This window comes from Callithrix jacchus, chromosome 4 (assembly GCF_049354715.1).
Source record: "Callithrix jacchus isolate 240 chromosome 4, calJac240_pri, whole genome shotgun sequence".
Taxonomy (NCBI): Eukaryota; Metazoa; Chordata; class Mammalia; order Primates; family Cebidae; genus Callithrix; species Callithrix jacchus.
In genome coordinates this window covers 63,067,037-63,082,999 of record NC_133505.1, presented here as the reverse complement: position 1 = coordinate 63,082,999, position 15,963 = coordinate 63,067,037, and the positions used below count along the sequence as shown (strand labels likewise).

The 15,963-nt window shown below is 39.1% G+C and overlaps 1 non-coding gene across 1 annotated transcript; it reads right to left on the bottom strand.

Moving 5' to 3' along the window:
• Positions 1-13,383: 13,383 nt before the first annotated feature.
• Positions 13,384-13,489, bottom strand: LOC118153300 (U6 spliceosomal RNA). The gene has a single exon (XR_004742555.1). It is a non-coding gene; the product is annotated as a U6 spliceosomal RNA (small nuclear RNA).
• Between the last annotated feature and the right edge of the window lie 2,474 nt (positions 13,490-15,963).

Below are 15,963 nucleotides of genomic sequence, written 5' to 3'. Positions count from 1 at the left end.
GTATATAAATATGTAACTGGTTTTATATGTATGTTTACATATATAAACATTTTATTCTTTCTTCTCTTCTTTTGCCACTTTTACTCATAAAATTTCCCTCTCAAAACTATTCACAATGATACAAAAAAATAGTTTTTCCTCTCAAAAAGTATTTACAAAGATAATAACATTGATGGTATAAGTTCTTAAACTTAGGTCTGTCAAGCTTTAGTCCTATGGCCCAGGTCCAATAAGCTCTACCATATAGATATTTAAGGCCTTTTGTAATAAAATGAGATAGTTAAATAGAAAAAGCAGGTAAAGTAAGTGAGGAGTTTCATTGTTGCTTCTAAGTTAGGTGAGACCTTTGTATGACAATGGGAAAAAAGCTTTAATAATGAAAATGAAAGAAATTATGAGAAAACAAGCTATCTAAAAAGGGAGAGAGAGGAATAAACTGGCATTTATTCCAAGTGAGATAGCTTTAAACAAGGTGAGGAATCTTTCTCTGTCCAAAGGGAGAAGGTAAATACAGATATAGAAATGGAATGATGATGGATAGAAGTGAGAGAAATTTGGAAATTTTCTCCAGATGGATTTTAAAGGCATTAGCTCAGACAGAGGACTAAAATGAGAGTAAGACAAGAGACTCAAGAAGAAGTTGTTCTGGGAAATCACTACAGTATGAAATTAGCAGACGATATATAAAATAATTGCACAGGAGTAGAAAAGAATCCAGTTGAAGTTTGGACACCAATCTCTGCATTTGGTCTAATACCATCTGGGGGCCAGATCAGAAGTGGAAGCAAACAAGGTTGAGATAATCCAGGACTGGGATTGACAGAACAGGCACACCAACCATGAAGGACGTGAGCCTAGGTTAATGGAAAGGCAGCAGTGAGGGCTGCCTATGGACTGCTGCTACTTGGGAGTCCAGCATGGATGCCACTGCTCCTTATTTATCAGCAAGGCTAACCAAAAGCTGTCTATTTTCTCTCTGTCCTATCCCATATATATTTTTTTTTTCTCTCTGTCCTGTCCCATATATATATATATGGTGCTACAGATGTATGTACATATATATGATGTATATGTGTGTGTGTGTGTATATATATATATATATATATACACACATGTATATATATATACATATGTTGCTACATAGTGTTCTATCAGTGCTAGAAGTTAACCTGTCAGTTCTTATCCAGTTGGGTGTACATACATATGATGTATATACTATCATATTAATATGTTGAATCCCTAAATATTAACAACTAGCACTGATAGTACTTAATATTTAGGGATTCAAAATATTATTCTATATTAGTCACATGATAAAATGTTATCTTGGACATGAAAGAGATAAGTAAAAATTCAACAATTAGACTTTTCGGAAGCTTTAATGTATATATAGTGCCATCTCCCTAATAATGTGAGAATTTTTTACTAAAGGTGTTGACTCAACATGATTACATAATCCCTGTGACATTGCAGCATATTTCTCTGATATGGTTTGGCAGTGTCCCAAGTCAAATCTCATCTTGAATTGTAGCTCTTATAATTCCTATGTGTTATGGGAGGGACCCAGTGGAAGATAATTGAATCATGGAGGTTGTTCCCCACCAGATCTTGGGAGATTTATTCATCAACACAAGAATAGCATGGGAAAGACCTGCCCTCATGATTCAATTGCCTTGCCCTGGGTCCCTCCTACAACACATGGGAATTCTGGAAGATACGATTCAAGTTGAGATTTTTGGTAGGGACACAGCCAAACCATAAAATTCCACTCTGGACCCTCCAAATCTCATCTTCTCACATTTCAAAACCAATCATGCCTTCACAACAGTCTTCCAAGGTCTTAACTCATTTCAGCATTAACCCAAAGTCCACAGCACAAAGTCTCATCTGAGTCAAGGCAAGTCCTTCCCACCTCTGAGCCTGTAAAATCCAAAGCAAGCTAGGGCTAGTTACTTCCTAAATACAATAAGAGCATAGGTATTGGGTAAATACCATCATTCCAAATAGGAGAAACTGGCCGAAACAAAGAAGCAAAAATTGTTCAAGACTTTCTACCTTCTGAGTCTCACTCTGTTGCCGAGGCTGGAGTGCAGTAGCACAATCTCAGCTAACTGCAACCTTCACCTACTAGGTTCAATAAATTCTCCTGCCTCAGCCTTCCAAGTAAGTAGCTGGTATTACAGGTGCCCATCACCATGCTAATTGTGTTTTTGTATTTTTAGTAGAGATGGGGTTTCACTGTGTTGGTCAGGCTGGTCTTGAACTTCTGACTTCAAGCAATCCACCTGCCTCAGCCTCCCAAAGTGATGAGATTATAGGCATGAGTCACTGTGCCCACCCCAGAGTTTTCTTAATTAATTAATTAATTAATTTTTTGAGATTGAGTTTTTCTCTTGTTGCCCAGGCTGGAGTGCAATAGAATGATCTTGGCTCACTGCAACCTCCACCTCCTGGGTTCAAGCAATTGTCCAGCCTCAGCCTCCCAAATAGCTGGGGCTACAGGCACCTGCCACCATGCCCGGCTAATTTTGTATTTTTAGTAGAGATGGGGTTTGACTATGTTGCCCAGGCTGGTCTCAGATTCCTGACTTCAGGTGATCTACCCACCTTGGCCTCCCAAAGTACTGGGATTAAAGGTGTAACGTGCCATGCCCAGCCCTTCTTTATTCTTTCTTTGTCTCTGGATATGGTATTACAGAGAAACATTCTACTTGGAATCACATTACTTGTGTTTAATTCTGATAACTACTAGTTAGTCTAAACTTAGGCAATGTAGCTATGGTTCTTCTTCTTTTATTTCTTTATGGATAAAGTAGGTATAACAGCATTTGTACCACCTACTGCATGTGAACGTTAAGAGAATAAGAGGTAATGGAAGGAAAGTGTCCTGAGCTTGCAGTCAGTATAAATTATTACTTTTGTCAACCTAAAAAAATCAATAATTATCTATTTCACAAGTGAATTTATTTAAATAGAAGATTTCCAATATAGGTAAAATGTTCTTCATATGAACTTCCCAGGCAAGCCAAAGGCTACAAAATATTGAAAGTTTGCTATATAAAATATTGCTTAGACTTGAAACTTTTTTTGTAAAGGTGCCTTTTATTGCAATAACTAATTTAAGACTGAATACAAACCCACACACAAAACATACATATTGAGTAAATATTTTCTATAGCCTTAACAGATACATGCTGTCAGAAATTTATAGCTTTATTAATTTTATTAGTCTCCTAACTTTTTATAATCCCATAAATATTTTTGTAGACCTTCCTATAATTAACTTGACACAACAGTGAATGGGTACCTAATTAACTGAAATGATAATATGAATGCTGCTAATTTCATTTTCTAGTCTGGGTTTTATGTCCTGATTAATAAATGTTTTAAAATGTGCATATAAATTAATTAGTGTCTATAAAAATAAATTATATTCAAATAAATCATAGAAACTTCAAGGATTAGCCAAGTGCAATGGCTCATGCCTGCAATCCCAGTGCTTTGGAAGGCTGAAACAGAAGAATCACAAGGTCAGGAGTTTGAGACCAGCCTGATCAACATGGTGAAACCCTGTCTCTACTAAAAATACAAAATTTAGCTGGGCATGGTGGCAGGTGCCTGTAATCCCAGCTACTCAAGAGGCTGAGGCAGGAGAATTGTTTCAACCCAGGAGGCAGAGGTTGCAGTAAGCTGAGTGAGATTGCACCACTGCACTTCAGCCTGGGCAACAGGGCAAGACTCAAAAAAAAAAAAAAACAAAGATTTTGAGTCTGCGTCTGTCTCTGATATATTACTATTTCCTACTGCGAAGATGTTTTGTTGTTGTTTGTTTCTTTGTGAATTCATTTCTACTGAGTTCCTCTTTCAATACATTCATTTTTTTAAAAAAAAGACAAAACTTTATTCCTTATTTTAGGCTGGAGGTAATAGAAAATAAATTATTAGGCAGTATATTTAATTGATATTCAAAAAAATTGTGGCTTAAATATATACAATGAACTGCTTAAAGATTAAGATTAATCCTGTACTGGAGAAAATAATTTGCATCTTTGTATAGTGCTAGTTTTAAAATTGAAGATTAAAAAAATAGAATAAAATCTAAGGGGTTAATCCCAAAATCAAATGAACAAATCACAACAAGTTATTTTTTGGATCTCACAAACTGATTCTAAAGTTTGAAAGGGCAGAGGACTTAGCATAGTCAACACAATATTGAAGAACAGTCAAAGGACTAACACAACTGGACTTCAAGACTTACTATAAAGCTACAGTATTCAAGTCAGTGTGGTATTAGTGAAAAAAGAGGCAAATAGATTCATGAAGTAGAATAAAGAGCCCATTAATAGACACATGCAATTATAGTCAGTTATTCTTTAACAAAAAAGCATTGGTAATTTAATAGAAAAAGAATAATCTTTTCAACAAATGATGGTTAAACAACTGGATATCCTCATGCAGCAGAATGAAGACACAAACCTTATACTTCTCACAAAAATTAACTCAAAATGAATCATAGACCTAAAAGCAAAATGCAACACTATAAAACTCCTAGACAACAATATAGGAGAACATATAGATAATCTTGGGTTTGGAGATGACTTTGTAAGTACAACACCAAAAGTATCAACAGTTAAAGGAAAAGTTCTAAGATGAACTTCATGAAGAGGAAAAGTGTATGCTTTGTGAAAGACACAAAGACACAAAGAATGGATAAACTGAGGTATATTCATATAATGAAATATTATTTAGCAATACATATCAGTGAGCTATCAAACCATGAAAAGACACTGAGAAACCATATAAGCAAATGACTAATTTAAAGTAGTCAATATGCCAGGCACAGTGGCTCATGCCTGTAATCCCAGCACTTTGGGAGTTCCAGGCAGGCACATCAGCTGAGGTCAGGAGTTTGAGACTTGCCTCTTCAACATGGTGAAATTCTGTCTCTACTAAAAAATACAAAAATTAGACTGGATATGGTGGTGAGCACCTGTAATCCCAGCTACTTGGGAGGCTGAGGCAGGAGAATTGCTTGAACCTGAGAGGCAAAGGTTGCAGTGAGCCAAAACTGCATCATTCCACTCCAGCTCAGGCAACAAGAGTGAAAATCCATGTCAGAAAGAAAAAAGAAAGAAAGAAAGAAAGTAGTCAATCTGAAGAGGCTACTGTAAGGTCTTTTAGGCTGACGGTGCCATGGCCCCCACGTACACCTCTGGAGGGCCTTCTGGAAGTAAAAAACCTGAAGTAACTGGAAGGCCATGAAAAGCAGAAGATTGATCAACCCCTGCAGTGCCTAACTTGAGACATTCTTCTACTGTTTCTTATTGCAGCCTCAATTGTCAAGACCATTGGACTTTGTAACTGACATTGGTCAACCTTGTGACTCCAGACCCTACAATCCCCTCCCAGATTGCAAACCTATGACCCCCTCCAAGCTTGTAAAAAATTACCCTATACTGAAACTTCTGTAACTTCCCACTGCCTACCCCAAACCTATAAAACCAAATCCTATCCCACCACCCTCCACTGACTCTCTTTTCAGATACAGCCTGCCCCGCACCCTGCCCATACCTAGTTGAGTAAACAGCCATGTTGCTCACACAAATCTTGTTTGAGGGCTCTCTTCATTCAGAGTGCATGTTTTAACATTTGGTGCCAAAATCCTGGGACAAGGGTACTCCTTTAGGGAGACTACCCCTCTGTCTCTGCTCTCCCTCTGTGAAGAGACCTACCTATGACCTAGGCTCATCAGCTCAGCCCAGGGATCCACTCACCAACCTCAGATCAGGTAAGCAGTTTGCCTCAACTCTCTTCTTTAGCCCTTCTTGCTAACCTGTCACCCTCCTTCTTTCTGTTTCATTTTCCTCTCCCTTTCAGTGGAGACAAGAAAGACAAGACTTTTCGTGAGGTTCATGACTGGAAAAAATCCTGCATAGGTCACAGAACTGGGAAGACAGTCTTCCCTTGGTGACTGATCATTGAAGAAATGTCTGCTCTGGTCACTCACTGGCACTCATAGGTGATGGATCAACACAGGGGACACCTCCTTTGACTGATTCACTCCAGGTTCAGACCAACGTGTAGTCTGGGACATCTGCTAAACTACTTGGTCATACATTCACTTTCCTTGTCTTTATCAGTCTTCTTAAGCTGTGGGCAATCTCCTGCCCTCCATTCCTCCCTCCTCTCCCTTAGCCTGGTTCTAAAAAAGTCTCATACCCCTCTAGCTATCACCTGACCTAAAACCTAAGCATTGTATTTCCTTCTGCAATACCGCTTGGCCACAATATAAATTGGACAATGGCTCTAAATGGCCAGAAAACAGTACCTTCAATTTTTCTATCCTGCGGGATCTAGACAACTTTTGTTGTAAAATGGGCAAATGGTCTGAAATTCCCTATGTTTAGGCATTTTTATTTTTTACATTCCAATCCCTCTCTAATCTCTGCTCTCAATGCAACGTGTCTCAAATTTTTCTTCTCTCCCTTCCGCCACCCCTCCTGCCTCTGCCAGCAACCCAGAATCCTCCTTGTCCATTGACCCTTCCACCTTTCTCCTCCCTGCCTATCTGAACCAGACCCTAATCCAGGCCCTAACTGCTCCCCCCACCCCAGAGTCTCCCTCCTCTTCCTCTGCCTGCAACCCACCTCCTTATGCCCCTCCTGTCACCTCCCTACCTCATACCTGGTCTGGATTGTAGTTTAGTATCCTGGCTACCTCTTCAAGGAAGAAAGGGGGAAGGATTTCCGCCCCTGCCCAACAATTCCCGCTTCGAGAGGTGGCTGGAGACGAAGGTATAGTTAAGGTGCACGTTCATTTCTCTTTATCCAACCTTTCCCAAATCAGCCAACAATTAGGCTCCTTTTCATCAAATCCCACTAAATATATACAAGAGTTCCAATACTTAACCCAGTCCTATAACCTCACCTAGAGTGACTTAAAATTCACCCTCCTGCTCTCAGCCCTAATGAATGCTTAATATGCATTTTATCACAACAGCCCCTATCATTAAAAAAGCTACAGAAATTAGAATCTGGCCCTCAAACCTCACAGCAGGAATTAATCAACCTTGCCTTCAAGGTGTTCAATAATAGGGAAGAAGCTGCCCAGCACCACCGCATCTTAGAACTACAGATGCTTATCTCTGTTGTTAGACAAACCCCAGCCACACCACCGGCTCACAAACACTTCAAAGCACCCAGACTGAAGCATCCAGCTACCCCTCCTGGACCTTGCTTCAAGTGTCAGAAACCTGGCCACTGGGCCAAGGAATTCCCTCAAACCAGACCCAGATTCCTTCTAAGCTCTGCCCCATCTGTGCAGGGTCCCCACTGAAAGTCGGACTGTCCGACTCATGCCACTGCTCCTCGGCTTGGCAGCTGAAGACTAACACTGCCAGAACACCTTAGAAGCCCTCTAGACCATCATGGAAACCGAGTTTTGGGTAAATCTTATGGTGTAGGCTAAGCCCATCCTTTCCTTAATCAGTATGGGGGCCACGCTGCCTTCTTTTCAAGGACCTGTCTCCTTGGCCTCTATTACTGTTGTGGGAATTGATGGCCAGGTTTCCAGGCCTCTCAAAACTCCCCAGGTCTGGTATCAACTAGGCCAGCACTCCTTTCCACATTCTTTCCTAATCATTCCCACTTGTCCAATTCCCCTGTTAGACCAAGATATCCTAGCAAAATTGTCTGCCTCCTTAACTATTCCTGGGCTACAGCCACACCTCATTGCTGCCCTCCTCCCCGAACCCATAGCTCCCTCAATAGCTCCCCTTCTGTCCCCCTACCTGAACCCTAGGGTGTGGGACAGCACCTCCCCATCCCTTGCTTCTCACCCCTCATCATCCCCCTAAAACCTAACCACCCGTATCCCGCCCAGCACCAGTACCTCATCCCAGCACAAGCCTTAAAAGGCCTAAAGCCTGTTATTCCTCACTTACTATAACATGGCCTTTTAATTTCTACAAACTCTCCTTACAATTCCCTATCCTAGCTGTCCAAAAACCAGACAAATCTCACAGACTAGTCCAAGACCTCCACCTCATCAGATTGTATTCCCCGTCCATCCCACAGTACCAAACCCCTACACCCTCCTATCTTCCGTACCCTTTTGCACAACTCACTATTCCATTCTTGACCTGGAAGATGCCTTTTTCACCTCCCCTTGCACCCCTCCTCTCAGCCTCTTTTCACCTTTATTTGGACTGACCCTGACACCCACCAGTCCTAGCAGTTAACCTGGACCATTCTTCCCCAAGGTTCCCGAGATATTCTTCATTATTTTAGTCAAGCCCTTTCCCAGGATACTTTCACTTCTGGATACCAGATTTTGTCCTCCTAACCAACCACTTCATAAACTTAGAAAAGGAAACTTAGGGCCGGGTGCGGTGGCTCACGCCTGTAATCCCAGCACTTTGGGAGGCCAAGGTGGGTGGATCACGAGGTCAAGAGATCAAGACCATCCTGGTCAACATGGTGAAACCCCGTGTCTACCAAAAAAGTACAAAAAATTCGCTTGGCATGGTGGCACGTGCCTGTAATCACAGCTACTCAGGAGGCGGAGGCAGGAGAATTGCCTGAACCCAGGAGGTGGAGGTTGCGGTGAGCCGAGATCGCGACATTGCACTCCAGCCTGGGTAACAAGAGCAAAACTCTGTCTCAAAAAAAAAAAGAAAAAGAAAGAAAAGGAAGCTTAGCTGAATCCATGAACTCCAAATCCTTCCCCCTTTCTTCGTTGAACTCTTTAAAGAAGACCTTAGAAACAGCCACTATGCTAGCACTCCCCAACTCCTTTCAACCCTTCTCTTTCTACACAGCAGAAATAAAAGGCCGTGCCATTGGAATTCTTACACAGGAGCCAGGCCCATGGCCTATAGCCTTTTTATCCAAACAACTTAACCTCACAGTCCTGGGCTGGCTCTCATGCCTACGCATAGCAGTAGCTGCTGCCCTAATAACAGCTGCAGCCCTTGCGCGTTCCCTTGGTATTTGGGTCCAAAGCCCCAGCCCCTCAGAACACTTTCTCACCTTTTCAGTTTATACTTCCAGTTCTGTGTAAGCCAAGGACTTTTTCCCTCTGTGGTTCTTCTGCTTACATCTGCCTTCCTACTAACTGGACAGGCACTTGTACCCTAGTTTTCCTTACTCCCAAAATTCAGTTTGCCAACAAAGACGAAAGCCTCCCTGTTTCCCTGTGGCCCCAAAACAACACAAGCGGGTCATTCCACTGATCCCCTTACTTGTAGGGTTAGGAATTACTACTGCACTTGGCACAGGTATAGCTGGCCTTACCACGTCAGTCATCACCTTCCATAGCCTCTCCAATGATTTCTCTGCTGGCGCTGCAGAATTAACTCAATCACTATCCCTTCTTCAAGCTCAAGTAAATTCCCTAGCTGCAGCTGTCCTCCCAAACTGCAGAGGTCTTGATTTACTGACTGCTGAAAAGGAGGTCTTCACCTGTTCCTAAATGAAGAATGTTGTTTTTATGTAAACCAGTCTGGGCTCATATATGATGCCATCAGTAGATAAAAGACAGAGCCCAAAAGCTGCTAATCAGGCAAATGGTTATTCTGGAGCTGGCCGGACTGGCTGGACACTCTGGAACTGGCAGTCATGGTTTCTTCCAATCCTTGGTCCTCTGATACCTATCTTTCTCCTTCTCTTATTTGGACCTGTGTTTTCCAGTTAATCTCTCAATTCCTACAAAATCACATACAAATGATAACCAATCAGTCAATATGACAAATGCCCCTTCTAGCAAACCCACAATATCACCCTTTGCCCCATATCTCTCAGCAGTCTAAATTCTTTCCCATTTTTAGGTTTCCCCACTGTCCCCAAGCCCCCGAGAAGAAGTCCTGAGAAACATCCTCCATCACCCCTCTGTGCCGGCCTTCCTAATATTCTGCTGCCCTCCACTCTTCATTTCTTTTTCCTTTATATTACTAATATAAAAAGACAGGAATGTAAGATCTTTTAGGCTTACTGATGGCGCCATGGCCCACACGTTCACCTCTGGAGGGTCTTCCAGAATTAGAAAACATAGAGTAACTGGAAGCCCATGAAAAATGGAAGAACAATCAACCCCTGTGTTGCCTAACTAACTTGAGATATTCATCTATTGTTTCTTATTCTTGCCTCAATTGTTAAGGCCATTGGACGTGGTAACTGACATTGGTCAACCTCATGACTACAGACCCTATGACCCCCTCCCAGCTTGCAAACAACCACCCTACACTGTAACATCTGTAACTTTCCACTGCCTACCCCAACCTATAAAACCAAATCCTGCCCCACGGCACTCCACTGACTCTCTTTTCCAACTCAGCCCACCAGCACCTGGGTGAATAAACAGCCATGTTGCTCACACGAAGTCTGTTTGGTGGGGGTCTCTTCATTTAGAGTGCACGTTTTAACAGCTACATACTATATAATTCCAACTATAAGACATTGTGGAATGGCAAAACTATGGCCGCAGTAAAACGGTCAATGGTTTCTAAAGGTTGAGGCAGAAGGAAAGGAGAGATTAACGAGTGAAATACAGAGGATTTTTAGGACAGTGAAACTACTCTGTATAATACTATAATGGAGACTACGTGTTATACATTTGCCAAAACCCATGAGTGTACAACACAGAGTGAACTCTAATACAAACTATGGATTTTGATTAATAATTACTATCAATATTGGCCCATCAGTTGTACGAAATGTACTACATTCATACTAAATGTTAATAATAGGGAAACTATGTATGAGGGGAGAACTCATTTTCATTTATTGGATATTGGTTGACTTCTTTTTCCTCAGTGCATAATGCATAATTTGGTACAATGTTATCTTCATATATTAAGTGCAAAACAACCACTAAATTCTGAAGGAATTAGTATATTCTGTTTGATCACTAGTACATGGTAAAAATATCTGTAAATATCAAATCATACTGGTTGTTTGTCCAACAGACTGAAAATCAGTTTCCATTTTAGGAGATCTTTTTTGTATAGTCTAGCCTTGAGCAGTCAGTGGCCCATTAGGTGGTAAAATGGAGAATCTGTCAATAGGGTAATTGTGTGCAAATTTTATACGAAAGTATTTTTTTCTGGAGAGACAATTTATAATTCTCATTCAGTAATTAAGAGGTTTATATATTATACAAAAATATTATAAACATGTTATTCTTCTGGGGCAGATACAACTTTAGTAATACCTTCTAAGCATTTATAAATTTATTCAACAAATATGTGTTGACTATCTATTATATCTTACAAATCCTAATAAAAAAAGATTAAAAATATGTATTTATTTCATCCAAGGGTGTTACAGTTCAGTCAGGATATTGTCAAGTAAATAGATGAATACCATGAAAGAAAATGATTAAATTTGAAGTTTGCAATTCTGACAAATGAAATTATGTTTAATAATAGACTTCAAGCATAACTTTACTCTTTAAAGAGTTGCATCATCCCATTAGCAGAGAGAGGAAAGGCATGTGCTAGATGAATGAGGCAGGAGGAGACTTCCAGGCAGGAATTAGTATGCATAGACATAGAAAGGACTCAAGAGGCTTGGTGGGTTGGAGAATTACAAGAAATTATTATTTAAGCTCCCAGTATGAGGCATAAAATAGAAGAAGGCATAGCTGGACTTGTAGGAAGACCACAGATGCTAGATAGCCTCTCATCCAGAAAGCAAAAAAAGATCTTAAGTTTAGCCTATATGAGAACTTCTCAAAACCTATGCAAAATGACAACTATGTTAAGATAGCAATCTCTTCAGTCTGCAATGGGTGGGAATTGAGGTTTCTAGAAGAGATTGGCTGGTTGCCTTAGGCTGTAATTCTCCATATACTTTCATATGGCATATAAATACCATTTTGTAAATGTTTTATGATGTGTTAAAAGGTAGAGAACGGCTGTGTATAACAGAGATCCAATGAAAACAGTGCTGAGCTACTAATGACAAGACTATTATTCTATCTTTATGTCTCTCTCTCTCTCAACTGAAATATATTTTAATGTATTATTCACTAATGAGTATATTATTATACATTACTCATTTTCTTTAAATACATATATGGAAAATATAGTAGATATTTTGGAGGAATACAGTATTATTATTAACTGTAGTCACCATATTCTATGATAAATCTCCTGAACTTACTCCTTCTAAAAGAAAGTCATACCCTTTGACCAGCATCTTTTCCCTTCCCCCCCTCAGCCCCATAACCACCATTCTACTCTCTGCTCTCAAGAGATCAACATTTTTAGTTTCCACATATAAGTGAGACCATACAGTATGTGTGATTCTGTTTCTGGCTTATTTCAGTTAACAGAATGTCCTCCAGGTTCATTCCTGTTGTAGCAAATGACAGGATTTCCTTCCCTTTTTTAAGGCTGAGTAGTGTTCCACTGTAACATTTGTAAATTTTAACTTTTAAATTTTGATATAATTTTAGATTCGCATATAGTTGTAAGAAATAATAAAGAGAGATCTTATGTACACTTTACAATGTTTTCCCCCACTGGTAACACTGTAGAAACTGCAGCATAATATCACAATTAGGGGATGGACACTGGTAGCAGTGTTATTCAAATTTGCTTTATTTGCACTCATATATGTAGGTCCATGTGTTTAATTTTATGTAATTTTACTATACTTATGCAGGTTTGCACATACACTGCTACAGTCAAGATACTGAACAACATCACAAAAATCCCCTGTGTTGTCCTTTTATAACCACATTCATCTTGTTCCTACACCTCTGCCCCATCACCATCCCCTGTCCATACCTCTGAGAATTACTAACTTTTCCTCCATTTTAAAAATGTTATTTCAAAATGTTGTAGAAATAGAATTATGGCCAGGCACAGTGCCTCACATCTGTAATCGCAGCACTTTGGGAGGCCGAGGTGGGCAGATCACCTGAGGTCAAGAGTTCGAGACCAGCTTCATCAACATGGGGAAACCCTGTCCCTACTAAAAACACAAAAATTAGTCAGGCATGGTGGGCTCCTGTAATACCAGCTACTTGGGAGGCTGAGGTAGGAGAATCGCTTGAACCTGGGAGGCTGAGGTTACAGTGAGCCAAAATTATGTCACTGAACTCCAGTATGGATGACAGAGCAAGACTGTGCCTCAAAAAAAAAAAAAAAAAAAAAGAAAAGGAAAAAAATAGAATTAAATACTAAGTAATCACACATCATTACCAGTATTTTAATTATATCTACTCTGATAGGTGCTTAGTGATACCTCATTGTGGTTTTTGATTATTAGAGGAAGAGGAATTGGAAATCGTTTAAAGCTAAAATGACTCTCAGTTGGGAAAGTCACGTTGCTTATTGGCGCCTCAGTTTCCCTATCTGTAAACATTAGAAAAGGAATGTAAAATATGGGATGCTTTATGACTTTGTGTTTCATCCTTGTACAGGGGCCATACTAATCTTCTCTTTTACATAGTATTTTAGCATATGTGGTACTGAAGCAAGCACTCACTGTAGTTTAAATTTGTATTTCCCTAACGGCTGATGACATTGAATATCTCTTCATGTGCATCAATGCCATCTGTACATACTCTCAGGTGTGTGTATGTTCATGTTTTGCGCCCGTTAATTAAATTGTTTTCCACTGTTGGGTTTTGAGAGTTCATTTTGTCTTGTAAATAGCAGCCCTTTTACACACATGTGGTTTGTAAGTATTTTCTTCCATTGTGTAGCCTTGTCTTTTTATCCTCTTTATATAAGCTCTTACAAAGCAAAAAATTTAAATTTTGATGGGGTCTATGTTATCAATTTTGCCTTTTATGGATAATTTCTTAATGTCAAGTCTAACAACTCTTCACTAGCTTTAGACTCCAGAGTGTCTTCTATATCTTTTCTAAAAGTTTTATACTTTTATGCTAACATCTATAATAGATTTTTAATAAATTTTTGTATAAACTTTGAGATTTAGGTCAAGGCTTATTTTTTTGCCTATGGATGTCCAGTTGCTTCAATACTGTTTGTTGAAAAGAGTCTATTTCCTTTTGAATTGCTTTTGCACCTTTATCAAAAATTAGTTAACTATATTTCTGTAGGTGTACTTCTGGGTTCTCTACTCTGTTCCATTAATCTGTAATCTCTCTGTCAATATCATACTGCCTTGTTTACTGTCACTTTATAATAAGATTTTATATCAAATAATTTCTTCTATTTTATTCTTCTGTACAAAGAGGTTTTAAAACGCTATTCTAGAGCTGTGGGTTTTTTTTTTGTATATATTTTTTAATGAGCTAGTCTATGCCTGTACAAATTCTTACTGCGATATTAAGAGTAATTTTCATTGAACCCATAGAACAATCTGGGGAGAATTAACATTTTTTTCAATGTTGAATTTTTGAATCTATGAACTTGTTATGTTTCTATATTTGTTTAGGTTTTCTTTGATTTCTTTCAACAGCATTTAATAAGTTTCCACATATAGACTCTGGACATGTTTCAGTAAGTATACAGCTCAGTAAGTATTTCACTTTAATTGGACTGATTATAAATAGCATTATGCATTTAATTTTAAATTAAAAGCATAATTTAAATTTGGTCTACTGAAGTTCTTTGGTATTATACAGTAATGTGATTGATTTTTGCATATTGATCTTGTATTTAGCAATCATGCTGAACTTACCTATTCATTCTAGGAGCATTTTTATAGATTGCATGGGTTTTCTACAAAGACAATCATGACATCTGCAAATAGGGGCAGTTTTATTTTTCCTATCTTTCCATCCTCTCCTGTGCTTTTTCTCTCTTTTTCCTCTCTGTTGTGAAAATTGTATAAGTTCTATTGTTGGTTTTCAAGTTAACTGATCCTATTCTCTGTCATCTCTGGCCTACTACCAAACCTACCCAGCAAGTTTTTTAGATTTTTATTATTGGATCTTTCAGTTCTATTATTTACATTTGGTGCTTTTTCATAACCTCTATTTCTTTGCTGAGATTAAAAAAGTCTTTTTGGTTGTTGTTGCAAGGAGACTTGTAATTGCTTCGAGAAAAATTTTTGATGACTGCTCTAAAATGCTTGCCATATAATTCCAACATCTGATTCACTTAAGTGTCAGCAACATTAAATTGCTTATCCCATTCAAGTTACAATATTCCTGGTTCTTGCTGTGTCAAGATTTTTTTCTCTTTTTTAAGTTATGTTCTGAACATTTTAGATATTATATTAGAAGATTCAAGGCCATATTTAAATATTTTATTGTAGTAGGCAGCTCCCTTTATAGTTGTAACATGCAGTCCCACATGACTTTTTTTTTTTTTTTTTTTTTTTTGCTGTGGTTTCAAAGATAGTTTCATTTTTAAAGTTTTGCCATGCTCTTTTGGTTGCTTGATTTATTCAGTGAGGCTGAAGCTCCCGCTGGTCTTTGTTGGTCCATCTCAATGGGGCAGGAGGGGTTGCCCCTTGCTGCATCACCTAGTGCCTCGAGGTAAAGAAAAAGTTTTTCTTGCCTATAAAGATAAAGGTCATGTTCCAAGGTCTAGCAGCTTGTTGTGACTGGTTCACTTGGCTACTCTCAGTGAGGGAGGGTAGTCTGTAGCATCTCAGGGAAGGACAATGCTTCCCCTGGCTGTTTATTCTTAGTGTGGCTCCAGATCACCCTCTTTACCAGTGGGACTGGACTTTCCTGGTATTGCTGATAGAACCCATATTTGATCCAAGAGAGAATGAACCTCCTAGGCATTGGCCAGTGTTGCTTTCTTCTTTTGGGTGAAGGATAGTAAAATGCCCTCTCATTATGTTGTTTTTCCACTCCTGGGGTTCCTAACCAGTTTGCCTTCATATTTCTAATTTTTAGAGCTATTGTTTGGCTTCATTTTGCATTTTTTTCCCTCAGGGATTATAGTTGTACTCAGCAGATAAGAGCAGGGAAAAACACCCTACCAAGTTATGTCTGAACTCTTATTCTTCTTTAAAAACATCGTTTTGGTAG